The sequence below is a fragment of the Acinonyx jubatus genome, chromosome A1, assembly GCF_027475565.1.
Source record: "Acinonyx jubatus isolate Ajub_Pintada_27869175 chromosome A1, VMU_Ajub_asm_v1.0, whole genome shotgun sequence".
In the NCBI taxonomy this organism is placed as follows: domain Eukaryota; kingdom Metazoa; phylum Chordata; class Mammalia; order Carnivora; family Felidae; genus Acinonyx; species Acinonyx jubatus.
The window spans coordinates 14994762-15022731 of record NC_069380.1 but is presented as its reverse complement, the minus strand read 5'-3'; the positions used below and the strand labels follow the sequence as shown (position 1 = coordinate 15022731).

Below are 27970 nucleotides of genomic sequence, written 5' to 3'. Positions count from 1 at the left end.
AACTACATCACAAATCACAAAAACTCTAATCTAGATTTAACAAGCTGATGAGAACCAGGAGTTTCAGCCTTGAAGGGATTTAATTCTTAGAGGCTCCTCAGAGAACTTCTGTTTTCAGAGTTCAAAAAGAAGGTCTGCTACCTTCTTGACATGAATACCTAATGAAATGCTAAAAACAATATCTGTATTAGCTCAGGGTTACAATTAAATGGAAAGCAAAATTTAGAACAACAGAAAAACCATGATGCAAACCTGTTCACAAGAGTCATAAAACATTACCAGCTCTGTAAATAAGTTATTCCCCTGGCCAGAGTAAATAATTAGGAAGTATCTATCTCTGTATTATAAATAGCAGTAGAAATGAGAATATTCACAATTAAAAAAGGAATGGCCACTCCAGTACCTCAGCCTAATTAAAGACTAAAAAAATATAAGACATCTAGAAAAAGGAATGCTTAGGTCACCACTAATCTATACTGATAAATGTCATGGAGTAATACTATAGCTTCTGCCCACAGTAATAATTCACAACACAGCCACTAGAGTCAGGGCAATGTGTTGAATAAGTTTTGTGTGACTTTAGAATCTCTTTAGTAAAATATGATAGGGGCGCCTGGGTGGCTCAGTCGGTTAAGTTGTTGACTTCGGCTCAGGTCATGATCTCGTGGTCTGTGAGTTCTAGCCCCGCGTCGGGCTCTGTGCTGACGGCTCAGAGCCTGCAGCCTGTTTCAGATTCTGTGTCTCCCTCTCTCTGACCCTCCCCTGTTCATGCTCTGTCTCTCCCTGTCTCAAAAATAAATAAACGTTAAAAAAAAATATGATAGCTGTTTCTGGAAATGTGAAGTGTCAAAAATGTCATTGAGTGAGTAGCTTTCAAAAATTAAGTATTTGAGGGGCACCTGGGTGGCTCAGTCAGTTAAGTGTCGGACTCCAGCTCAGGTCATGATCTCAGAGCCCAAGAGTTTGAGCCCCGCATCAGGCTCTGTGCTGACAACTTAGAGTCTGGAGCCTGCTTTAGATTCTGTGTCTCCCTCTCTCTCTGCCCCTCCCCTGCTCACACTCTGTCTCTCTAAAATGAATAAATGTAAAAAAAAAGTTTTTTAAATTAAGTATTTGATGTATTTAAGCCTTTTGAAAGGGAAGCTTGAGGGGCACTTGGCTGGCTCTTTCAGAAGAGCATGTGCCTCTTGATCTCGGGATCATGAGTTCAAGTCCCATGTTGGGTGCAGAGATTACATAAACAAAAAAAACAAACCTAAAAATAAAAACAAATAAAGGGAAACTTTAGGTTCTATTGCATAGATTAAATTTGGTAGAAAGTTCTAATTCAGAAGCATTTGGTGAAAAGAACTTTTGAATTCTTCTCAACATCACTCATCATCAGGGAAATAAAAACCAAAACCACAATGAAATACCACCTCACACCTGTCACAATGGTTAAAATGAACAACTCAGGAAACAACAGATGTTGGTGAAGATGTGGAGAAAGGGGAACGCTTTGCACTCTTGGTGGGAATGCAAATTGGTGCAGCCACTCTGGAAAACAGTATGAAGGTTCCTCAAAAGACTAAAAATAGAACTGCCCTACAATCCAGCAATTGCACTACCAGGTATTTTTCCAAAGGATCCAAAAATGCTGATTTGAAGGGATATCTGCACCCAATGTTTATAGCAGCACTATCGACAATAGCCAAATTATGGAAAGGGCCCAAATGTCCATCAACTGATGAATGGATAAAGAAGATGTGGTATACACACACACACACACACACACACACACACACACACACACACACACTGGAATATTACTCAGTGGTCAAAAAAGAATGAAATCTTGCCATTTGCAACAACGTGGATGGAACTGGAGTGTATTATGCTAAGTGAAGTAAGTCAGTCAGAGAAAGACAAACATAGGATTTCACGCGTGTGTGGAATTTAAGAAACATGAACATAAGGGAAGCAAAAATAATATGAAAACAGAGAGGGAGATAAACCATAAGAGACTCTTAAATACAGAAAACAAACTGAGGATTGCTGGAGGGGTGTTGGGTGGGGCTGGGCAGAATGGGTGATGGGCATTAAGGAGGGCACTTGTTGGGATGAGCACTGGTTGTTGTATGTAAGTGATGAATCACTGAATTCTGTTCCTGAAATCATTACTACACTATATGTTAACTACGTTGGATTTAAATTTAAAAAAAAAAAAGGAGTTGGAATTCTTGAGATGGAGGGCAATGGCTAGGATAGTGAGGCCCAAAGCATCGTAACCCTTATTCTTACCCTTACACACACACATACACACACACCACATGCTAAAAATATACATGTAAGTTTTAAAATATGTCATAACAAGCATGAATGGAAAGGAAATGCCTTAGTACCTGGGAGAGCCATTGGGTAGGCAGAATTTGGAAGGGCTGGGATGAGTGACTGGCTTCGGCAAGGTTATCTGCAAGTAAAGCTTGGATCTGCTTAGCACTGGGTGAAATTACTCGACCCCATGCACTCACCACCAACAACAGCTCTCAGCTTCATCTGCCCCCACTGGCCTTCTCCAGACTCACTCCTCTTGCTGCCAAATGCCAAGACTCTCTTTATAGGCAGAAAGGGAAGTGGGGAGGAGGGGCAGGTAAGTGAGGAGTGGACCTGGCTTTATCATCTTGAAAGAGGGCCACTAATGAGGTACCTGGTTGACTCAGTTGGTAGAGCATGCAACTCTTGATCTTGGGGTTGTGAGTTTGAGCCCCATGTTGGGGGTACAGTTTACTTTAAAAAAAAAGAAAGAGGGCTGCTAAATAAGCCTCTAGAATTATGTTTTGTGTAAATGCTGGCACTCTAACAAGATGTCAGTCTTGATTTCTCATATTGGCAGATGAAAAGAGAATAGGGTATGTACCTATACCTCTAGAGTAAGGTATCAGCCTTTTAAGAAATTAAGTCATATAAATACCTTTAAAAACTTATGGTTTTTATTTCATATTAAATATGATATGATATACTTTCTTCCTCTTTATTGCTATACCACAAACTTCTAGAGTAACTTATTCTTTAGACCCTTTAGAAGACAGGGACCTGAGAACACGTTGATTATAAAGAAGCATTAATTGACAAGCATTTCCTGTAGTTGGGGGTATAAAGCTCGCTCTTTCTTTCTTTCTTTCTTTCTCTCTCTCTCTCTTTCTCTCTCTCTCTCTTTCTTTCTTTCTTTCTTTCTTTCTTTCTTTTTTTTAATGTTTACTTATTTTTGAGAGAGAGAGAGGCAGGTAGAACACAAACAAGGAAGGGGCAGAGAGAGAGGGAGACACAGAATCTGAAGCAGGCTCCAGGCTCTGAGCTGTCAGCACAGAGCCCAACACAGGGTTTGAACCCACAAACCACGAGATCATGACCTGAGCTGAAGTTGGACACTTAACCAACTGAGCCACCCAGGCATCCCTACGAAGCTATTTCTATGTTACTAAGGACTATCTATCCACAAATACCACAAAATAAAAGTTACAAACAGAATCCTTCCACAATCTTAAGCTCATATCCTGCTTAAAGCAAAGATGGAAACTTGGTAGAACAGACACGACACCACATCCCTAAACACGTTAGCTAAGTGCGCTGCAAACATTCTGCCTCACTACCCTGACTTGAGTGGCCTCTCATTCATGCGTTTATTTTGTGTTCTGGGCAGCACCAAACTTTTGGCAGAGTTTTGGACCACAGTGGCCGAAGGATTAAGGAGGGATATGCGCTAGAGGTAGTTGTTAATCTGCTGCAAAAATAAAACAAAGGACAATGTCATGCTAGGTATTAAAATGAGAGTTTTACAGTGGCTTGAATTCCTTTTAAGGAAATAGTCAAATGAACAGAGAAATCAATAGGCAATCGCAATCGATTAGGAATAGGCAGAAAGTGCTTCGACATGAAGAAAAACACCATTATCCTCAGGACTTGCTGACACAAGCCTTACAAAGGAGAAACTGTTGCCTGAGGCACATGATGACTTTAAGGATTTGAAGAGAACAGAAGCTGGGGATAGGTCTGCTAAATTCATAGGAATTCTGCTAAAAAAATACAGTAGTTTTCAAAGTGTGGTCCTGGACCAGCAGCATCAGTATCACTTGGAACTTTTTAAAAACATTAACCCCTGGGTCTGCTTTACCTACCAAATTCAGTAGGGGATTCTAATGCCTGCTAAAGTTTGGGAAGCACTGAGTTTTGTTTCGGTTGGGCTTTCATTTCCGTGCTGCGTCATGGGGTGTGTGTGTGTGTGTGTGTTTAAAATTTTGCATTAGACTATAAACCTTTACATTTTTGCTTGTTTTATTCCAGGGATGTTAGTGACGGAATAATAAACACAAAGGGGAGTCAATAAATTACAAGAAGTAATTAAAACGATAGAAAAAGGCCAACAGAAAACTAGGCAAATAGTTTTGTTTTGTTTTTAAATATTCTTTTCCTTAACAGTCAAGTGTGAGCCACTTGAAATTTTCTTGATTTAAAAATCGTATTTGTTTCACTCGGAAGGAACTTTAGGAACATCTGTTACTCCCTTCTCATTTTACAGATGAGGAGACTGATGGGGTAATACTGACATGCCCAGATTAAACAGAAATTCACCATACCGGTCCTAAGGTAGAGGCATTACAGATAAAAGTTTAAATTGAGTAGACATTCTTGATTTGGAGGGAAAATAAAATGTTTGCCCACGTTTTATAAAAGTAAATGGGTCATTTAACTGTCTTCCCCGTCTCCTGGCTGCTGCCAGAGGCTGGTGGCTTAGACTCCTATCATGAGAGGAACACAGACTCTCTCTCAGGAGGACGAGGCTCAGCAGAGCAGACCATGACCCCAGCTGCAAGGCTGCCTTTGCCAGAGGAATGAAAGACTCTTTTCACGCCCTGCTTCTTCCTGCCCCCACACCAGGCACAGCACCAGCAACAGCCCCACCTTCCTTCTGCGAATGCATTCTTCAATTCTAGAAGGAAATCGTAAGTGACTCGCCCAGGAAAGATTGCTCGTGAGTGAGTAAAGGAACAAACATTATTATAATTACTAATCACTATTATTTACTTATGCACTATATCACTCCTTCTTCCAGAAGGTATTCAAGGGAGCACTTTGTTTTTTAAGGGCTGGTTGTCTGCGCCATCCTCTACCATGCCTTAACATCCTCAGAAGGCAAGGGGATGGAGAGTCAGACCTGGTTCCACGTGTCAGTTCTTCCTGCAGTGCTGAGTTGGCTGCCTTGCACACAACAAGGGCTCCGTGAGTATCTGGTGAATCACTGAGTGAACGTGAAAGAGGAATGAGGGAAGTTGGCAGTGGACAGCATCGGGAAATTTTCCCATTTGTCAGAGGAGAGGGATAATTCCTGGGAGTTGAATCCGTTGGTTTTTGCTTTACTTTTAGGAGTAAACATGACACAAAATCATGTTCGGGTCACCCTGAAGTCAAGCATGGCAACCCAGGTTGGGCAAAGATTATTTTCTAAGAGGCTAGTGTGTCTGGGTTGGAAAACACTCCAAACCAGAGTCCAGGCACTCTTCACAGCTGGGATAAGTTGTACTTCCACATGAAAACGAAAACTCAGAGGTAACCCAAAAAGCAATGGTGAAATCACACCAGGATTTGGAGACAAATTGTTATATGTTATATCACTGAAGGTGTCTGCTAATACTACGATACCAATTATCCTGAGTATAAAACTAAAACATCAGATAAACTCTCCATTGCAACATGCCTAATAATTCTTTTTTTTTCCTACTACAGCTTCTGCAATAGCTTTTAAGTGACAAAATGAATTAATATGCTTTTTCATTCTGTCTGAGCCTCTTGCTATTTTTTTTTAATTTTTTTTTTTTAGTGTTTATTTATTTTTGAGAGAGAGAGAGAGAGAGGCAGAGTGTGAGCAGGGGAGGGAGACACAGAATCTGAAACAGGCGCCCCTCTTGCTATTTAAAGTCTGAATAAATAGTGATGTGGACAAGATGTTGACACTTGGGAGAAAAAAAAGATGGGAATCAAATGACCTTGGTAGCAAATCAGTAGCTGATTTAGTTTAGAGAAAAATGGAAGTATTTAAAGAAAAAACTCTGCAATTTATTTTAATATTATATTTATGCTCAAGAAACTTATGGTATACTACATTAGGGTTTGAAATTTTTGCTTTAGTAAAAATTGCCTGGAGAATATAAAATGAACACCTAAATATATAGACAGCTTGATTTCTCTATTGAATTTGACACTCAGTGGCCAACTGATTAAGTTGACCAGATGTTCTAAGTTCCAACATGTTAGCTTGCCAACTCTATTAGGAAAGGCATATAAATGACATATTAGAAATAACTTCCTATTGGCAATTTCTTTAAAGTAAGGATAGGGGTGCCTGGGTGGCTCAGTCGGTTAAGCGTCTGACTTTGGCTCAGGTCGTGATCTTGCAGTCTGTGAGTTCAAGCCCCGTGTCGGGCTCTGTGCTGACAGCTCAGAGCCTGGAGTCTGTTTCAGATTCTGTGTTTCCCTCTCTCTGACCCTCCCCCGTTCATGCTTTGTCTCTCTCTGTCTCAAAAATAAATAAACATTAAAAAAATTTTTTTTAAATAAAAAAAAAAGTAAGGAGAAATAAAAATATCTTGTCTGAGAATCATGGAGATTGTGGGGAAGTCTTATTGTATTTCAGTGATTGATAAATGACTGAAAGTTGAATTTCTCTGTTTTGTTTTTGATGGCCCTTCTTCTGCAAAAGCTTTCCAGACTGGTTTTTATTTGGGAGCTCACGTAAGCCCATTGAAGGGAGAGGACATGCTTTTGTTTTTTATTCTTGTATCCTCAGCAACTAGTGAAGCGACAGGAAGCGACAAAAGAAACAGTATTTTTTGTTGGCATGTTTAAAATATCTTGAAGTGGTCATTTCCTTGAAAGAAAAGCAGTAAGCTTTATAATTTTATAGCCATGGTCATTTTAGAGTTTATGAATAGTAATATACATGTATTGAATCCTTTTCTTGTTTCTGATATTTAGACTTAAAGCATGTTGCAGGAAGAATAGGGAAGGCACAAATAAATTAGGGACTGTAAATTTGCTGAGGCAGATGATTATTCACACTTATTCAGAGAATGTATTATTTTTTAAAGCTTAATCAAAATAATTTTTGTATATGTGTCTATTATGTTTGAACGAAAAACTCTAGGTTGATGACTATATCGTCCCACTGTGAGTGAGAAGGTATCACCAGTGAAGCAGAATTTCTGCTTCTCCTTTGCCTGCTTAGCTAACAAGGCTGAGGAAACACTGACATCTACCTCCCCATTTGTTCTCAGATCCCCTGTTCGAAGAGGAGCTCAAATTACACTATTTTGAAATCACAAAAAAAAGTTCATGTAGGCTCTTAGACTTTTATAACTAATATATTTTCAGACCTCAGCTGTGCTCAACATTTCAGCTGGAAACTGAGTTGAGGATCATAAATACAGCCAGTACTTTGCACATAACAGGTCCTGAGATATTTGACTGTTTCTTTGAAATTGCTGAACCAGAATTCCTATCCAGGTGGGAAAATGGAATAGGGGAGAAGTATTAGGTAACGAGCAAGTATAGAAGCTTAGAGGGAGGTGCCCAAGGCAGGGGTGGCAGTGGTGGTACTGCTGGTGGTGGGTGGTGATAGTAGAGTGACAATTTTGGTGTAGGGAAAGGACAAGTCTCGGTGGCACTTGCCGCCTTGGAGATAGATCTAGAAAGCAAAGAGTATAGAAAGCGTAATCTGTTCTGGAACAAACGAAAATGCAATGTGGCTGGAGCATAGAAGATGTAAAGAGAGGGAAGGAGGAGAGATGAGGCTGAGATGGGAAATCCAACCAGATTCAATGGCGGCTTCCAGACCCTTTCTAAGTATGGAATCATTAAAGGATTTTAAGCAGGAGAGCGAAGTGAAGGGATTGTATTTTAGAAAACCATGGTCGCAGATGGAGAAAAGATGAAGTTAGAGTGACCAGAAAGAGGAGCCTAGAACAGAAATCCAGGTAAGGAAGGACAACAGTCTGAGCTAGAGTGGGCAAAGGTGGGATGTTTAAAGACATTCTGAAGGTAGAATTCACAGGATTTGGCTGTTGGTTCTGTGTGAGAAGGGATAAGGAAATCAGAGGATGAGACCTTATCCCCAACACACTGGACACTCTAAAATGAGGTGATGTATCTTTAGTCCACACATTCATTCCACAAATATTTGTTGACCACCTATTCTGTTGCAGGCATTGTACTGGATTCTGGTGCTACAGAGGTAAAAATATATGGTTGTTATTCTAACATACAAACAGTATGTGAAATTGCATCACTCCAAATTACATCATTACAAAGTCAAAGGACTAAGGATAAAGTTGAAAAAAATATTGTAACATACATAGCCAATATCGTTAGTATAAGCTCAAGAGAGAAGGGTAGGTGTCTATAGGCAGTTCTTAGTAGAAGAAACACATAAAGAGATGCTTGGCTTCCCCAGTAATCAGAGATGTGTATTAATATACCAACAACAAAATATTTGGAGGGAGAGTGGTAGACTGATAAAAATAGAAGAAAAAAACCATAGTAACATATCCCAACTTTATAGATTAGAACACACACACACGCACACACTGACGTGCAGGAAAAACAGAAAGTTTGTATACACCAAATTGTTAATAGTGGTTCTCCCCAGACAATGGAGTTACAGACCTGGTGGTTTTCATTTAATTCTTTGTGCTTTTTTGTATGGTATAATTTGTTTTTCATTTGAACTATATATTACTCTTGTAAGCTAAAATTAATTAATAATGCTATTTTTAATTTAGAAAAAATGATAAAGAACATTGAGTGTAGAGGGGATGGGCAAAGAGCAGTCTTAGCATTAGGAAGGACATGTGGAAAGGAGTTGGAAGTATGGAGTGTTGGAGAGCCATGGGCACTTCAGCATCCCACGGCATCAAGTGCCGGAGACAGCCCAGAAGTCATGCAAAAGAGTTGAGCACTTATTCCATAAGTAATGAGGAACTAACCACAGCTTCTGATCAGGAGAGACACGTGGTCCCTGCACAGATGCCTCTGGGGTCAGCGTGGAGGATGGACAAAGCAGGGGTGTTTAGTAGTTGAGAGATCATATAGGAGGCCATGGGCTCATGGGACCTCCATGGCAGGAGGACCCTGATCAAGTTAAATTTGCAAACTTTCTGTGCCTCTATTGTCTTGTTGTAAAATAGAAGTAAGAACAGCACCTGCTTTGAGGGTAGATGTGTCATGAAACTAATGAAGGTCAGTTTTTAGGATCCATCACTTGTGTCAGTCCAAGTATTTACTTTTGTAGATACTAATTTTGATATTTGTAATTTTCTTTTTTTAATTTTATTTTCTTGTGATGAGAACACGTAATATGAAGTATATCCTCTTACAAACTTTACGTGTACAGTGCAGCGTTGTTAACTGTGCCCTACGTTGCATGGCGCATCTCTAGAATCTATTCGTCTTGCATAATCGAAACTTCATACCCACTGATTAGCAACTCCTCAGTTCCCTCTGCTGCCAGACCCTGGTAACCACCATTCTAGTCTGTTTCTATGAGTTTAACTATTTGAAATACCTCATGTAAGTATTTGTCCTTTTGTAACTGTCTTAGTTCACTTAGCACGATGTTTTCCTTCAAGGTTCATCCAGGTTGTAGCATCTGGCAAGATTTCCTGATGTTTGTTTTTTCTGGTTTTTGGGTTTTTACTTTAAAAAGGACACTAAAACTTGTCCAAGTTTTGGCTTCAGGGAACTTGGAGCCATTTCTGACAGTACTTAGGATTGCTCCCAGGATGAAAAGAGCTAATTTACATTGAGTGTATGACACATGGTAACTGCCATAGGAGTGTCAGCTGTTTTTATTATGTGAAGGTGAAATACGGCTGATGGATACATCTCTGGGTATTCTGGCTTGGGCTACAGGGTGTTATTCCCACAGATGCAGACTATTTAGTTTAATAATGAAAGAATACTGGTTCAATTTTGGATATGCTAAGTGTGAAGCACCGATAAAATATTCAGTGGGTGCCCATAAATAGGCCATGAAATGGTTAGCAATAGAGCTCAAGAGAGAGAGGTAGGGCTATCAATTTGGGAATTACCCAAATACAAGACTGTTAACATCACAATTATGAATGACAAGGTTCAGGGACAGTGTGAAGAACGAAAGCTGACTAGGGCTCGGGACAGAATCCTGGGGGACACCAGCTTTTAACAATCAGATTGTGATGGTGATTACATGAATCTATAAATTTCATAGTCATGTATACTCGCCTTCTTCAAATAAAGATTGCATGTAAAAACTGGTGAAATCCAAACTTAAGACTTGTAGTTTACTGTACCAGTGTAAATTTCCTGTTTTTGATAAGATGGTTTTGCAAGATGTTATCCTTGAGGAAAGCTGGGTGAAGGGTGCATGAGTCGACTATTTTTGCACCTTTTTCTGTTGGTTTCAAAATAAAAAGTTAAAAATACAAACAAGGCTGCAGCATTCAGACAGGGCTGATAATTTAGAATAAGATATTGTATGCTGATATTATTTTTATGGCTCTTTTGAGCAGTGATCTAATTCCAAGCTAATTTCAAAAGAATGCAGCCAACTGCACAAGCTAAAACAACTGGGACGTTCCTGCTATAATCTGTCTCCGGTCAATAAAAACCCTGAATCTTTATAGGAAAAAAAAAAAAAAAACAATCAGGCAGAGGCAGAGAAGACTAGATGGGAAAAGTTCTGAGAAGGGGTGAACCAAGAGGAAGCAGCTCAACATTTCTCTGTGCCACTGGGGATCGAAGAGAGCGAGAAATGCCTATTCAGTCCAACACCCAATTTGTTCACAGACACTAAGAAAATGAATTCTATTTCATTTCATATACTTCCACAGAAAAACTAATAAATGAAAAATAAAATGAGCTAGATTTTTTTCATTGTCTATTGCTTTCAGGATAAATGAAATCATTAATAATTTTTAGATATTTCCTCTTCTCCTAGATCCTAGGGGATATAAGGACTGTTTGAAATGATTTGGTTCCGTGCTACTCAAAATTTGGTCTGTGGGCCAGCAACATTGGCATCCCCTGGGAATTTGCCAGAAATATGGAATGTCAGGCCCCACCCCAGACCTACTGAAGATGAATCTGTATTTTTCCAAGTATTCAGAGGATATGTATGCACTTTAACAAATGCAAAGGCCTGGTCTTGCCAGTCCTGCCTTTCCATCACATTCATTATCACCAACAGAAAATTAATAAAGAGGACAATTACCACCAGAACTTGGGAAAATAACCTCACATAACCAAAAAGATCCATAGGGTAAGATACTAATTTTTTTAATTCTCTATGAACAAAATGTCATTAAAAAAAATCTTCCTCTTCCACATTATGGTCTGTTTTCTTCTGCTGCTTTTGGGTTAGTAGCTGAGACGCAGCAGGCTATGGGGCCTTCTCAGTCACCACACAACCCCTGTGGTGGGTGAGCTTAGTAGAGGGAAGGGCCCGTGCTTGTGGCCCCTACAGCTTCCCCCTGGCTAAGGCTGCAAACTTTCTCTTCACTGTAGTGTGGAGATTGCCTAAGAGGAGCTGGAGCTCAGGATGAGCCTGACAGCAGAGAGGAAGTAGGGAATATGCATCCTAAGGTATGTCTCTATCTGACAGCAATGCTTTCTTCAGGGTGTGATATCAGAATTCATGTTTTATTCAATAACTGAGTCACTAGTGGACAGGTTGTTTAACAGAGATGTAGTGAATACATTGCACTCAGTTATGACCTGTGAGATCTGAGTTCTTTGATATATTTGTTTCTTCTTCCATGATGCATGGCTAATATTTGCCACATGTCCAGTGTGAGGGCTGGAATGGTAACAAATGCTCGCCTAAAATGCAAGGTCATAGGGACTGCACGATGTAGTATCTGCACAAGGATGCTGACAACCGTGAAGTCTCACAAGAGCCTAATATATATATATGTTTATCATTGATGGTCACAATAGCAAGAGTTGATCTTAAAACCAAAGAGCAAAAATATCCATCATAAATACATCTGTTATAATTAGTAAAGCTTGGTTATAAGAATGTTGTAATATAATTTGAAAAGTAAGCAGTAGCAATAAAAAGTAAGTGTCCACTTTTGATTTTCCACCAGAATGAAAAGAGGGCTTTTAAAGAATGCAGGGATTTTAAAAATAACTATGGTAGTTAATGTTCCCTGAGATTTATGAACTATGTGCTCTTTATGATCTATTAGTGGAACCATATGGAAGTGCTTGTATCAGCATTTTAATATGGTTCCATCTAATATTTGCACTACGGTAAATTTGGAAAATGGATGGGTAATTTGCTTTGGTGGTGCTTTTGTTTGAAGACTTTATGGGTTCTATGATTCACAACTTTGTTGTTGTCTTTGTTAGAGAATTCAGAAATACCACCCTTAAAAGACAAATTCTTTTGGCCATTTGAGGTTCTGTTTAGTGCATTTTGTTCCCCGAATTTTGAAGTAATACAGATAGCATGCATTATTCAGAAGATTGGAATAGAAACACATATACTTTGATTTGCTTCCAGTTGGAACCAATTACATTATATCAACGTTGAAATTGATATAAGACAACATTACTACGTTAATGTGCAATATGGTTACACTGAATTTTAGCTCCATGGTAGTATGGCTGTGCCTAATGTAAGTATTGGAGAAAGACAGCAACTCCCATGACATTTTTGGGCAGAGTAATCTAATTATTACAGATTTCCAAGTAGTTACTGAACTTTTACAGCTTCCCTGGCATCTCAAAAAGTTCTTTGTCCACAGAGGTACTAAAGGACTACAGAGGATAGGAAAGTGTCACTTTGGGTTGAAAGTGATGACTACACTAACACACCAATGTAAATATTGGTATGAACATTCAGAACTTAAAGGTAGCGGGAGGAGGTGGGGAACAAAAAATTCTTACTATTTTATGCAAAAAAACTTTTATTTAACAAGTTGACTCACTTGCCTTTGTGGTGCAACATACTTCTTCAGAGATTTTCACGGATCTATAAATCAGAGGGTGATACCCATAGGGTGGTTCTGAGAGTGATGTGAGGTAATACGGACACAAAGTGCCTAGCATAATGCTCGGTTCTTGGAAGGTACTAAACAATTGTTAGTTCGCTTTCCCTTTCTTTTCCCATATGTGCAACCCTCTCCAGTGCCTCCCATCTCAGTAAATAGCACCTGGAGACAAGTTCAGTTGCTTAACCTCAAATCTGAAAGACACCCTAACACCTCCCTCTCTCCTCCTCGCTCCCCAACTTCAGGGAACTTATTAGGGTGGCTCTCAGACTAATAATTCTGGGCTGCAGATTCAGTTTTACATGTTATTTTAATGGCAATAGAGGAATTTTCTCCAAAGATAAAAAAATTAAATACTGGTAGAAATGTATACGTGTATATCATTTTAAAATCACCCAAGTGATTGCAGGGTAAAATAGCTCCCATTTATTCAGCATCTGCTATGTTCAAAGTGTATTTTTAAAATTTAACAACCTCTTAAATAGTACTTACAATGTGCCAGGCACATTTAATTTAATGGAAACAATTTTTATCCTAAGCATTTTACACATACCGACTCATGAAGTAGTTTAATCATTACCTTGTTTTAGCAGTGAGAAAATGGTGGCACAGATGGATAAAGTAAATTCCCCCAAGATCACAGAGGTGATCAGTGGCGGACTGAGATTTTGAACTCAGGCAGCTGGTTTCAAGATCTGTGCTCTTGACCACTCCGGTCAGCTGCTTCTTATAAGGTACAGAGTATTGCATATATTATCTTACTTCATCGTTAGCATAGTCTTATGAAGTAGCTATTGTTGTCCCAATTACACAAAGGTGAGAACTGAAGCATTGAAGGTAAATTGCCCCAAATTATGTAGGCAGTAGGTATGACTGCTAGGATTCAAACATGAGTTCATTAGATAGATCATGATTCTAAGTATATATTTGTTTTTAGAGCTAAACCAAAGAAACCAGCAAATATGTAGTCTTGGCGAAATTTTCTCTGTCCTAGGATGTTTCAGATTCTTCCAAATTATGTTACTTTTTGAGAACTGGATAACCAACCCTAAGGTACTGTGTTACAGTAGAAAATGCTAAGGTTTTTAAAGTCAAAAACTCCAGTTTAAACTATAGTTCTACTGCTTACTAGTTGTGAGATTTTGATCATGTTACTTAATGTTAATGTTAACAAACCTCATTCTGTATGATTTTTTTTGGGGGGGGGATTCAAAGGTAATATATGGAAACTATAATATATGACTGTATACTGAGCATATGGTAATAGTTATTCAATAAAACATTAATTTTGACAAAATAGCAATTGTGAAAACAATCTTTGGGAATCTTGGCTTTAGTAGGTATTTGCTGTGTTGTTTAGAATATATTAAACTTCTTCATCTGACGATAGCCTCCTTATTGGTTTATTGGGGGGGTAAAATAAAATGAGGGAGGTAAGATGGCCAGCAGAGGACCTTCTGTACAGTGGGCTTCAAAAAATTGATATTAGTATGGCCCCATATTTGACTTTTTAGAAAATTTGATGGAAACTGTTTTCATCTGAAAGAGTTAAATTCCAAAGCCCTTACTTAATATATTCTGATGGAGTAATTTATAGACTCTGAGAGTAGGCTTAATACATATGTAGTTTCTGTGGGCTGTTTAAAACTGGGTATTGTTAGCATTTTAATTTCTATCACTTCAGAACTGCATAGAAAGAACCCCACTGTTACAAGCAAGGCTTGAAACTAAATGCAGTTCAGTGATGCTTAGCTATGCTGTGATCTGACACCGTAGAGACTTGTCTATAGGTAAATTAAAGAACTTATTTATTTATTTTTGGATGGCAGAACTGGTTCCTTTATTTTATTTATTATTTTCAGATTTTATTTTTAACTGATCTCTGTACCCAATGTGGGCTCAAACTTACAACCCTGAGATCAAGAGTCATAGGCTCTACTGACTGAGCCAGCCAGGCACACAGGTATTCTCATCTTCCAATTCTGTCCTGAATGTGATTTTTTTAATAGCCAATAGTGGTTTTTGTTGGCAAGAACAATATCAATTGTTCCAGACAGCATGTAAGAAAAAATGGATAAATTCAAATTTATCTGATTTCTCATCTTCATATATTAATCATGGCATCAAGTCTTTGCAGTTATATTAGGTTGACGAATGTTTGAATTTCATTTTTTTATATTTATTTAAAAATTTTTTAATGTTTATTTTTGAGAGAGAGACAGAGTGTGAGCAGGGGAGGGGCAGAGAGAGAGGGAGACATAGAATCCAAAGCAGGCTCCAGACTCTGAGAGGTCAGTGCAGAGCCAGATATGGTGCTGCGACTCATGAATGGTGAGATCATGATCTGAGCCAGAGTCAGACGCTAAACCAACTAAGGCACCCAGGCACCCCTATTTTTTAAATTTCTGTAATGTTTATTTATTTATTTTGAGAGACAGAGAGCACATGAGCAGAGATGGGCAGAGAGAGGGAAACAGAGAGAATCCCAAGCAGAGTCAGTGCTGAGTCCGATGTGGGTCTTGAACTCCTGAACCATGAGATCATGAGCTGAGCTGAAACCAAGAGTTGGACCCTTAACCGACTGAGCCACCCAGGTGCCACCCAGGTGCCCCAGATGAATGTTTTTTAAAGTTTGTGTTGCTTTAGGAAAAGGGACTTTATTTTTAAAGAAACAACATCAATTAGACTACAAACTGACAAAAAGGACCTAGAAACATAAACTATTCAGGAAATAAATATTATTGAACAATGAAGAAAGAGTTTCTGGAAAGAATTGCTTGAAATTTTTAACTATAAAAATGTAACCTTTGGTGTACTTTTACAGTCTCACAAAATAACAGGCTTTTCTTTCTTTTTTTCTTTCTTTCTTTCTTTCTTTCTTTCTTTCTTTCTTTCTTTCTCTTTCTTTCTTTTTATTTCATAAACAGTATCTTTGCTTATGAATTCTCTGTGAACTGATGCATTCAAATCTTTGTTTTGTTGAATATTGTGTTCCTTGTCATCTGCTATCACATAAGTTTATAGGGCAATTAGGCTGGGATGAGATAGTTCCAAGAATTGAGAGTGCTGAAGATGGAACTCCTAGACCTAGATCTTTCAATTGATATTGCCTGAATATGGCCAGAAAAGTGCTGGTTGTTCTGCAGTGCGAATCCCTCCAAGACCATCAGGATATCCAAAAATGAATCCCTGGTGTTCAGTGGATTTTACCAGCAGTTCATCACACATTTTTCTTTTTAGCCTCCTTAATAAGTGACATACTCAAGAAGGGGAAAAGGCTAGTGTCTAACTGGTATTACAGTCAACCAGTACTAAAGATACCTTCTTCTCTTTATTCTTACAATCCCTAATTACACAGAACTTGAAAAACCTTTACAAGTATACATGAAATACTTAAATATAGCCACATTTTAATAAGGTTGAAAATGCAACTGCTTTGGTGTTTTATCAAGGGGTTCTTTCACATTCCACTTACAGTTTCTTCTTTAAAAAGACAAGTGGTGTTGGGGTGCCTGGGTGGCTCAGTTGGTTAAGCGTCCAACTTTGGCTCTGGCCATGGTCTCACGGTTGGTGGGTTCAAGCCCGGCATCGGGCTCTCTGCTGTCAGTGTGTGGCCGGCTTTGGATCCTCTGTCTTTCTCTCTCTCTCTGCCCCTCCCCCACTGACACTCGCTCTCAAAATTAATAAACATTAAAAAAAAAAAAAGACAAGCAGTGTTTAACAGAAGCTCAAACTCCAGTATATTCTTGGTGGTTTCTGACAAAAGACATTGACATTTTCCTTGAGCTCCATCTCTACCTTTTGTAAAAAATCTGATGCTCTCTTTGAGATGTTCAAAAATTCCCAAAGGATTTACAGTCTCAAGGACACATCTGGATCTGGGCCTTTCCTTTCCCTAATTCAGTTCATTGATCTTCTCCTCATCATTCACATACTTGTTTTGTTCTGAACCATGTAAACAAGATGGGTATTGAGCCTCTTTTCTAAATCCCTCACCAAAACAAAACAAAAACAAAACACAAAGAATTTTTTGAAAACTACACTGAAGGATTCAGGAAACTGTAGATCTCTTACAGTAGCAAAAACCACCACAAATGCAAACTCAGGAAACTGTTTTCTTCTGAGTCCTTTATCAATCTACCATGTTGGTTGGCTTTTCCTCCCTTCTAAGTTTTCAGTGCCCCTCATTCCCCATTCCACCTGTTTCCAATCTTGACTTTTTCCTCCCTTCCTTCCATCCTTCCTTCTTCCTTCCTTCCTTCTTTCCTTTGTTCCTGAAGCCCCATTAGAAATGAGCACCCCTTGGCTCATTTCTAATGTAGTAACAGTATTAAAAATGTTGTAGGTGTTTTTTCATTTATTTTCTCTTATTTGCCTATGTCCTTGGGGATTCACCCTGACTCTAAGTGACTTACCAAGATTTCCTTAAAGCAACACAGTTGCTGTAAGAATAATTTGGGGGGCACCTAGGTGGCTCAGTCAGTTGAGCATCCAACTCTTAATATCAGTTCAGATCATGATCTCATGTTTTGTGAGTTCCAGGCCCATGGAATCATGCTTGGGATTCTAAGAGTTGAGGGACTGAGCCCTACATTGGGCTCCATGCTGAGCATGGAGCCTGCTTGGAATTCTTTCTGTGTCTCTGTCTCTTTCTCCCTCTGACCCTCTCTCCTGCTTAAGCACTCTCTCTAAAATTAAAAAGAAGAAGAAGAAGAAGAAGAAGAAGAAGAAGAAGAAGAAGAAGAAGAAGAGGAGGAATTATTTTGGTGTCTAGTGTTAAACTTTACCCCACCATCTTGTTATGCACATTAAGTGTATAGAAAATGAGGTACTTTTTTGCAACAACGTGGATAGAACTCGAGTGTATTATGCTAAGTGAAATGAGTCAGTCAGAGAAAAGACAAATATCATGACTTCACTCATGTGGAATTTAAGATACAAAACAGATGAACATAAGGGCAGGGAAGTAAAAATAATATAAAAACAAGGAGGGGGACAAAACATAAGAGACTCTTAAATATAGAGAACAAACTGAGGGTTGCTGAAGGGGGGATGGATTTAACAGGCAAGGGGCATTAAGGAAGACACTTGTTGGGATGAGCACTGAGTGTTATATGTAGGGGATGAATCACTGGAATCTACTCCTGAAATCATTATTGCACTATATACTAACTAACTTGGATGTAAATTTAAAAAAAGAAAAAGAAAATGAGGTAGTTTACTGAACCAGCCGTTAGCCTCTTTATAATATAAAAAACATCAATTTGGCAAGAATGAAGCCAAATCAGGCTAGTAAGAAATATTAAAGGAATTGTTTTTCATACTTTAATAGATGTTTTTTAAGGGTATATATATTTGCTAAGGAACAGATAAAATATTTTATATGGAAATATAGAACTTATAAAGCCTACATATGTATCTACAAATCTGAATAAGAAATTACTTTTATCTATTTATTACTCAGTTTTTAAAATGCTACATTTGTCCATCATCCACTATTTGGTCTGCCAGGGGAAAATTATACTGTACTAAGAACATCACAATTATTGACCTTTGGTCAAATTCATGCTTTTCATATGCAAAAAATTTAAGGAAGAAAAGTTGAATGAGGTCATACAGTGAAGACCTAGCATCATGTAGAATTTTTATTTTTATTCATTTATTTTAAAATTTTTTAATGTTTATTTACTTTTGAGAGACCGAGACAGAGTGTGAGCAGGGGAGGGGCAGAGAAAGAGGGAGACACAAAATCTGAAGCAAGCTCCAGGCTCTGAACTGTCAGCACAGAGCCTGATGTGGGGCTCGAATTCGTGAACTGTGAGACGATGACCTGCGCCAAAGTTGGACGGTCAACCAACTGACCCACTCAAGGTCCCCTAGAACTTTTAGAATAGTATTATCACATTAGCCTTAAACAAAATGTACTTTCCAGGACTTTTATTTTATACCAAGTTGTTCTGTTGAGTTCAACATGAGCTGGGAGCAATTAGGTAATATCACCAGTGATAACCTAGATTAGTTCATTTTGTTTATGTGGAGTTTCTCAGCCTTTATATATATAAATATTGAAATTAGAATAGAATTGAAGCTGAATTCTGTCCCATTCTAGAAATAAATGATAATCATCTGGAAGTATACTAATTAACTGGGAAAAAAGTCCCCGTCACCACTTTAAGATGCATTTCCAATAAATATATACTCTTTGTTCAATAAATATTTATCCACATTTAAAATATATATAAATACAAATATAATAATCCCTCTACCCAGGAGGTATTTTTCAAACTGCTTTAAATATAATATGTATACACCATTTATGGTGTTCACTAATTTTAAATGTACAAGTCAATGGATTTCATTATATTTACAGAACTATACAACCATCATCACAATCTAATTTTAGAACATTTCTATCACCCTAAAAAGAAAACCTTGTGTCCATTTACAGTCAATTCTAATTACCAACCCCAGCCTTAGGCAACCACCAGTCTACTTTCTGTCTTTGTATAGTTGCCATTTAAAAAAATTCACAAAAATAGAATCATGCAATATATGTTCATATCTGGCTTCTCTCACTGAGGTTCATCCATGTGCAGCATTTTTGGGACTGAACAATATTCCATTGTATGGATATACCACATTTTCAAAAATCCATTCATGATTGATATATGTTTGGGTTATTTTACTTTTTGGCCATTTTAAATAATGTTGCTGTGAACATTTCGGTCAAGTATACCTGTACACTTTGTATGTGTGTATAGCTATTTATATTATTGTTTGTATTGCATGTGTTCTATTTCCAGAATAACACAGGATACAGCATCAGTTCTATCTCAATTTTAACATTTGTAGATGTGAAAACTGAGAGACTCTATGCACCTAAACTAAATAAACAGAAGTGGAAGTTTTATAACAAGAGCATCACTTGATTTTTTTGAACCAAGAGAAATGACAACATGTACACAATTTCATCTGTCATGGGAATTGCAGGTTATATAGTAAGTCTACAAATGACTTTTTAAGATGCAAATTGTTTACCAAAATATGGCTGCATCATTTTACATTGGTACCAGTAGTACATGAGAGTTTGAATTTCTCTACATCCTTGTCAATACTTGTTAGTATCTATCTTTTTTATTATAGACATTCTAGAGGATAAATAATGACATGTTGTATTTTTGATTTCCATTTTTCTAAAGATTAATTGCATTGAACATATGTTTCATGTGCTTTCTGGGCATTTGTATATTTTTGGAGAAATGTCTATTCAAATCCTATGCCCATTTTAAAACTGTGCCTTATTTGTTGAGTTATAATAGTTCTTTATATATTCTAAATACAAATCAGATATAATAATTTGCGAATCATTTCTCATTGTCTATGTGTTGTTATTTTCAATTTCTCGATGGCGTCATTTGAAAAGCAAAATATTTTAATTTTGATGAAATACAACTTATCAATTGTTTTTTATTCGTTATATTTTGGGGGTTGTAACTAAGAAATCCTTGCTTCAGGGGTGCCTGGGTGGCTCCGTTGGTTAAGCATCAAACTCTTGATTTAGGCTCAGGTCATGTTCTCATGGTTCATGAGAATCAAGCCACACATCCAGCTGCGCACTAACAGCCAGAGCCTACTTGAGATTCTGTCTCTCCCTCTCTCTCTGCTCCTTTCCCGCTCACGCATATACATGCTGTCTCTCTCTCAAAATAAATAAACTTAAAAAAAAAGAAATCATTGTTTCATCCAAGTTTATGAAGATTTACTCATGTTTTCTTCTAAGAGTTTTACAGTTTTAGTTCTTACATTTAGGTCTTTGATCCATTTTATGTTAATTTTATAGTATGTTGTGAGGTAGGGGTCCAAATTCTCCTTTTTGAATGAATTTCCTATTGTTCCATTTGTTGAAAATAATACTTCTTTCCCATTGAATATTCTTGAGATTTATTGAAAATCCGTTAACTGTGAATGGGCTTATTTATGGGTTATTAATTCTATTTCATTGTTCAATTCTATCCCACATATGTCTGTTCTTGTGCCAATACCAAACTGAAATGATTATTGCAACTTTGTAGTAAATTTGGTTATCAGGAAACATATGAGGGGGAGCTAAGATGTCAGTGTAGTAGGAGGACTCTAGGCTTGCCTTGACCCTCGAACACAGCTAGGTAACTATCAAATCATTCTGAATGCCCAACAATGACCTGAGGACTGACAGAACAAAGTGCACAACTAGAAGGAGAGAAGAAGCCACATAGAGGAAGGTAGGAAGTGTGGAGATGTGGTTTCAGAGAGAAATGGAGCGCAGAAAGAAAAATCTCAAACAACATGAACTTACACCTAAAGAAGCTAGAAAAAGAACAACAAACAAAGCCTAAAGCCAGCAGAAGAACTTATTATTTCCATAATAAAGATTAGAGCAAAAATACATGATATAGAAATGAAAAGAAAAGAACAGATCAATGAAACCGGGAGATGTTTCCTTGAAAAAAATTAATAAAATTGATAACCCCCTAGCCAGATTTATCAAAAAGAAAAAGGACTCAAATAAATAAAATCACAAATGAGAGAGGAAAAATAACAACCAACACCACAGAAATACAATTATAGGAGAATATTGGGAAAAATTATATCCCAACAAATCATACAATCTGGAAGAAATGGATACATTCCTATAAACTGTCAAAACTGAAACAAGAAGAAATAGAAAACTTGAAGAGACTGATAACCAGCAAAGAAACTGAATAAGTAATCAAAAATTTCCCAATACACAAAAGTCCAGGGCCAGGTGGCTTCATGGGGGGAGGTCTGAAAGATATTTAAAAAAAAATTTTTAATGTTTATTTATTTTTGAAGGAGAGAGAGAACAGAGTGTGAGTGGGGGAGGGGCAGAGAAAGGGAGACACAGAATCTGAAGCAGGCTCCAATCTCTGAGCTGTCAGCACAGAGCCCAGTGCAGGGCTCGAACACACAAACTGCAAGATCATGACCTGAGCTGAAGTCAGTCGCTTAACCAACTGAGCCACCCAGGCATCCCAGGTCTACCAGATATTTAAAGAAGAGTTAATACCTATCATTCTCAAACTATTCCAAAAAATAGATATGGAAAGAAAGCTTCCAAAATCATTCTATGAGGCCAGCATTATTTTGATTCCAAAATCAAAGATTCCACTAAAAAAGAGAACTACAGGCCAATATCTTTGAACATGGATGCAAAAATTTTCAACAAAATACTGCCAAATCAGATACAACAGTACAGTAAAAGAATCATTCACCGCAATCAAGTGGGATTCATTCCTGAGCTGCAAGAGTGGTTCAATATTCACAAATCAATCAATGTGATATACTACCTTAATAAAAGAAAGGATAAGAACCATATGATCCTTTCAATAGATTCAGAAAAAGAATCTGACAAAGTACAGATCCATTCATGATAAAAACTCTCAACAGAGTAGGGATAGAGGGAACATATGTCAATATAATAAAGGCCATATACAAAAACTCACAGCTAATATCATCTTCACTGGGGAAACACTGAGAGCTTTTCCTCTACAGTCAGGAACAAGACAAAGATGTCCACTCTCACCACTGTTATTTAACATAGTACTGGAAGTCCTTGCCTCAGCAATCAGACAATAACACAAAAAAAAGGTATCTAAACAGACAAGGAAGAAGTCAAGCTTTCACTATTTGCAGATGACATGATACTCTGTATAGAAAACCCCAAAGACTCCATCAAAAAATTTCTAGAACTGATACACAAATTCAGTAAGGTTGCAGGATACAAAATCAATGTCCAGAAATCTGTTGCGTCTCTATACGCCAATAATGAAGCAGCTGAAAGAAAATTCAAGGAATCAATCCCATTTACAGCTGCACCAAAAAGTTGTAAGATACCTAAGAATAAACTTAACCAAAGAGGTAAAAGATCTGTATTCTGATAACTATAAAACACTGATGAGAGAAATTGAAGATGATACAGAGAAATCAAAAATATTCTGTGCTCGAAGAACAAACATTGTTAAAATATCCATACCCAAAACAATCCACACACTTAATGCAATCCTTATTAAAATACCACCAGGAGTTTTCACAGAACTAGGACAAAAAATCATAAAATTTGTATGGAACCACAAAAGACCCCAAATAGCCAAAGCAATCTTGAAAAAGAAAAGCAAAGCTGGATGCACCACTATTCTGGACTTAAAAGCTAGAGTGATGAAGGCAGTATGGTATTGGCACAAAAACAGACACATAAGTCAATGGAACAGAAAAGAAAACCCAGAAATAGACCCACAACTACATGGTCAAGTAATCTTTGACTAAGTGGGAAAGAATATCCAATGGGAAAAAGAGTTTCTTCAACAAATGGTGTTGGTAAAACTGAACAGCAACATGCAAAAGAATGAAACTGGACCACTTTTTTACACCATACACAAAAATTAATTGAAAATGGATGAAAGACCTAAATGGGAGATAGGAAACCATCAAAGTCTTAGAGGAGAATACAGGCAGTAACCTTTCTGTTTTCAACCATAGCAACTTCTTACTGGATATGTCTCCTGACACAAAGGAAACAAAAGCAAAAATGAACTATCAGGACTTCATCAATAAAAAACTTCTGCACAGTGAAAGAAACAATCAACAAAAGTAAAAGGCAAGCTTTGAAATGGGAGAAGATATTGTAAATGGCATAGTTGATAAAGGGTTAATATTCAAAATATATAAAGAACTTATAAAACTGAACAGCCCAAGACCAAATAATCCAGTTTTAAAAAATGGGCAGAAGACACGAATAGACATTTTTCCAAAGAAGACCTATAGATGGCTAACAGACACATGAAAAGATGTTAAACCTCACTCATCATTAGGGAAATACAAATAAAAACTATAGTGAGATATCATCTCACACCAGTCAGAATGGCTAAAATTAACAACACAGAAAACAACAGGTGTTGGTGAGGATGTGGAGAAAGGGGAACCCTCTTACACTGTTGGTAGGAATGCAAACTAGTTTAGCCACTCTGGAAAACAGTATGGAGGTTTAAGAAGTTAAAAATAGAACTACCCTATGATCTAGCAATTACACTACTAGGTATTTACAGAAAGGATATAAAAATACTAATTTGAAGGGATTCATGCACCCCAATGTTTATGTTTATAGCAGCATTATCAACAATAGCCAAATTATGGAAAGAGCCCAAATGTCCATTATCTTATGGATGAATAAATAAAATATGAGATATTATATATACATATATATACAAACATATATTATACACACACATATACATGTATATTATATATATACACACACATATGTATATATATGATGGAATATTAGTCATAAAAAAGAATGAAATCTTGCCATTTGCAACAACATGGATAGAGCTAGAAAGTATTATGCTAAGTGAAATGTCAGAGAAAGACAAATACTATATGATTTCACTCATATGTGGGATTTAAGAAACAGATGAACATATAAAAAAGGAGGGGGGCAAACCAGGAAACAGACTCTTAACTATAGAGAACAAACTGAAGGTTACTGGAGGGGAGGTTGGTAGGGGAAGAGGGGATGGGTTAAATGGGTGATGGGTTTAAGGAAGCCACTTGTAGTGATGAGCCCTGGGTGTTGTATATAAGTGATGAATCACTAAATTCTACATCTAAAACTAATATTACACTGTATGTATGTTAACTAACTGTATGTTAACTAACTGGAATTTAAATAAAAACTTGAAGAACAAATAAAAGAAGCAAAGCACAAATCAAAAACCAAAAAAAAAAAAAAATGGTAAATCCTCCACTTTTGTTCGTCTTTTTCAAGATTGTTTTGTCCATTCTGGCTCCTTTGCATTTCCATATGAGTTAGGATTAGTTTGCCAGTTTCTGCACAATAATTGTCTGGGATTTGGGTAGGGGTTATCTTCTATCTATAGATTAGTTTGGGGAATATTGCCATTATAACAATATAAAATCTTGCAGTCTGTGAATGTAGAATGTCTTTCCATTTATTTAGGTCTTCTATAAATCCTCTTAGCAATGTTTTGTAGTTTTTGGTGTACAAGTCTTGCACTTATTTTGTTAAATTTATTCCAAAGTATTTTGCTCTTGATAATATTGTCAATGAAATTCTTAATTTCATATTTGGAGCATTCATTGCTAGTGTTTAGAAATACTATTGAGTTCTGTATGCTGATCTTTTATCCTGCAACCTTGATGTACTTGATTAGTTTTAGTTGCTTTGTAGTATATTTTAGGGTTTTTATATGTAACGATCTTGTATATTTTCACATTTTTAAACACTTTAACCTTTACGACTATTGCAAAATTATAAAATTAGATTTAAATGGGGTGCCTGGGTGGCTCAGTTGGTTGAATGACCGACTTTTTTTTAAGTTTATTTTTTATTTTGAGAGAGAGAGAGAGAGAGAGAGAGAGAGAGAGAGAGAGACAGTGCCAGCAGGGTAGGGAGGCAGGGAGACAGAGAGAATCCGAAGCAGCCTCCTCACTATCAGCACAGGGCCTGATGCTGGGCTCGAACTCAGAAACGTTGAGATCATGACCTGAGCTGAAACCAGGAGTCGGACACTTACTGAGCCACTCAGGCACCCCAAGTGTCTGACTCTTGATTTCAGCTCAGGTCATGGTCCTGAGCCTGTTTGGGTTCTCTCTCTCTCCCTCTGCCCCTCTCTTCCCTCCCCCCACCCATTCTCTGTCTTTCTCAAAAAATTAAAATAGAAAATACTTTCCTTTGAAAAAATAAAATTAGATTTAAATTTATGTACTTATTTATGATGCAGAGAAGTGTAATAGATGATCAATAAAAGACTTTCCAGAAGAAAGAGATACTATATTGAGAGAAAATTTTATGAGGAAATATGGAAATACAGTTTCAGGAAGAAAAGGAATGATGTAAAATTTCCCATTAAAGAGAAGCTTGTTAATGCGGTTTTAAAAATTGGTGAACAATATCAAATTACCTGGTATTTGAGTTTCACTGGCTACATTTAAAACTGTTACATGTTACAGTTTTATTTAAAAATGTCAATTTACAGTAAAACAATTTGCATCTTTTGCAACTGTTTAAGATGAAAATTTTTATGGTCCATATAAAAAGAGGGAGAAGGTACACAGTCACATTTTTTCCAGAATTCTTTGAAGATGTGTACGTACAAAATCCTTTAAACCATCGTATTAATGTGTATCTTCCTAACAGGTTTTTCTCTTTGGGATGACTGTTACCTTTCTTCAATTTGGGGAAACTCCCAAATGGCCCCTAATTTAAAAGCCTCACCCAGTGGTCATCCAACAGTCCTCTGACTAATTTTGACTGAGGTAAAGAATACATTTGGAGGTAAGTCACTGCCATGCCTAAACAAGTCACTAGCTGTAAAGGCTAAGGGCATTATACATGCAGTTTTTTAAAGGCAGGCCGATTGAAGAGTTTAAAATCTGGCGTCTACACTATTTTACTAATTTTAAAGACGTCTTGAAGAAAGGTAAGGTATGTTCACTTTGCCGTTCCCCTTTTAGCCTCTCACAGTCGTAAGAAGTATTAGCACCGTTGCTCTGTATCCTGACGTGTCAGGAATTTAACATTTTGTACCATACTGCTAGATTACACACCCCGAGACTTTTACCACGTAGCGTACGTGGACTTTGGGAGGCAACGGTCTTAGAATACAGGAGTCATAAAGCCCAGGTTCCAGAAGAGCGGAGAGAATCGGCCTTTGTTCTCGCACGTGCACCGCGCGCAGGGCTCCCTCTAGCCATGACTTCCGTCCCTGCCCACCGCTCTCTCCTAGCCTCTCCGGCAGTCTTGGGTCCGCGGAGGGGGGGCGGGGGAGGCAGAAGATATTGCGCAAGCGCGGGGGTTGTCGACGTGGCCGCGGAGACCCGGGTCGGGGGTCCGCGGCGAGGGGCTGGTTCACGCAGTTCTCTGGGGCCTTCCGCCCTCGCCCCTTGTCTCCCCACAGAGTTTCGCCTTGACTCCGGGATTCCAAGGTGACTGACGTCTCCGCACACACCATTCAGAAGGTCAGGGTGGGTAGGACTTAGGCCGGGCGGGCCGGGGAGGGGGGCGGGGAGAGAGGCGCCCGAGTGGGCGTCACGTGAAAACCTACCCGCAGTGCCCTGATGCGGGAGCGAGAGCTGACGGGCGGGGCGGCGCGACCGCGTGACGTGGCGCGCTCTGGAGCGCGCGACTTGGAATGCTTTGTGAGTTCCGTCGTGCGGTCGCGCGCGCGCTAGTGCGAAGCGCGAAGAACCTCGGGACCGGTCCCGGCCGGGCACTTCGCCGCCGCGCCGCGTCTGAGGGAGCAGGCCTCTGGCCTGCGGCAGCCGGGCGGGGAGCTCTTCGGGTGGCGCCCGAGCGCCCGACATCTGGAAGGCACAGGTGGGGCGGCGGCCGACGGAGAAAGATTCGCCCTCGCGCGGACCCCCTAGGCGGTCTGGTGGCGTGAGCGCCCCGGGCCCCGCGGGCTGACGGGGCTGGGGGGAGGGGCAGGACAGAGAAGGCCCGGACCCCCTCATCCAAGTAGGAGATGCAACTGTCGTTGAAGGGAGCAATTTCTAGAGAAAAGTTTGAGAAGTTGTTCACTTAGCCCCCATATCATACATATTTATGGGACCTGCGAGTTCTGCGCTTCCTGCGCCCTCAGCGCTGCCTCCCACCCCCTCCCCTTTGGTCGTCGTCCTCCCGGAATGTCTCTTTTGACCCTTCTGGCTGCCTCATTCCGCTCTGTTTACTTGGCTTCGAAAATGGCTGTGGTTATTCGCCCTTACCCAGCAGTTAGGCTTCGTGAAAGTTCGGTAGTCTTTGTTTACAAAATGTCAGCAACCAACAGCAGTTGTAATGGGAATGGAGAGCGTAGGATTTTGCTCTTTGGAATACATTTGTTCGTGTT

At 38.5% G+C, this 27970-nt stretch overlaps 1 protein-coding gene across 6 annotated transcripts in view; it reads left to right on the top strand.

The window, feature by feature from the left end:
- SPART (spartin) overlaps positions 1–27970 on the top strand; it is an 88350-nt gene that overhangs the window by 30513 nt on the left and 29867 nt on the right. Inside the window, exon 1 of one of the 6 annotated variants that reach the window (XM_015070974.3) lies at positions 26281–26418. The exons of 1 other annotated variant lie outside the window; for it this stretch is intronic. The gene's annotated coding sequence lies outside the window, so the exon portion shown is untranslated. Of the gene's footprint in view, positions 1–26280; positions 26419–26957; positions 27102–27170; positions 27282–27311; positions 27460–27970 lie in introns of those variants that run through there. 4 more of the 6 variants (XM_027064691.2, XM_053214463.1, XM_053214470.1 and 1 more) reach the window with 4 other exon arrangements.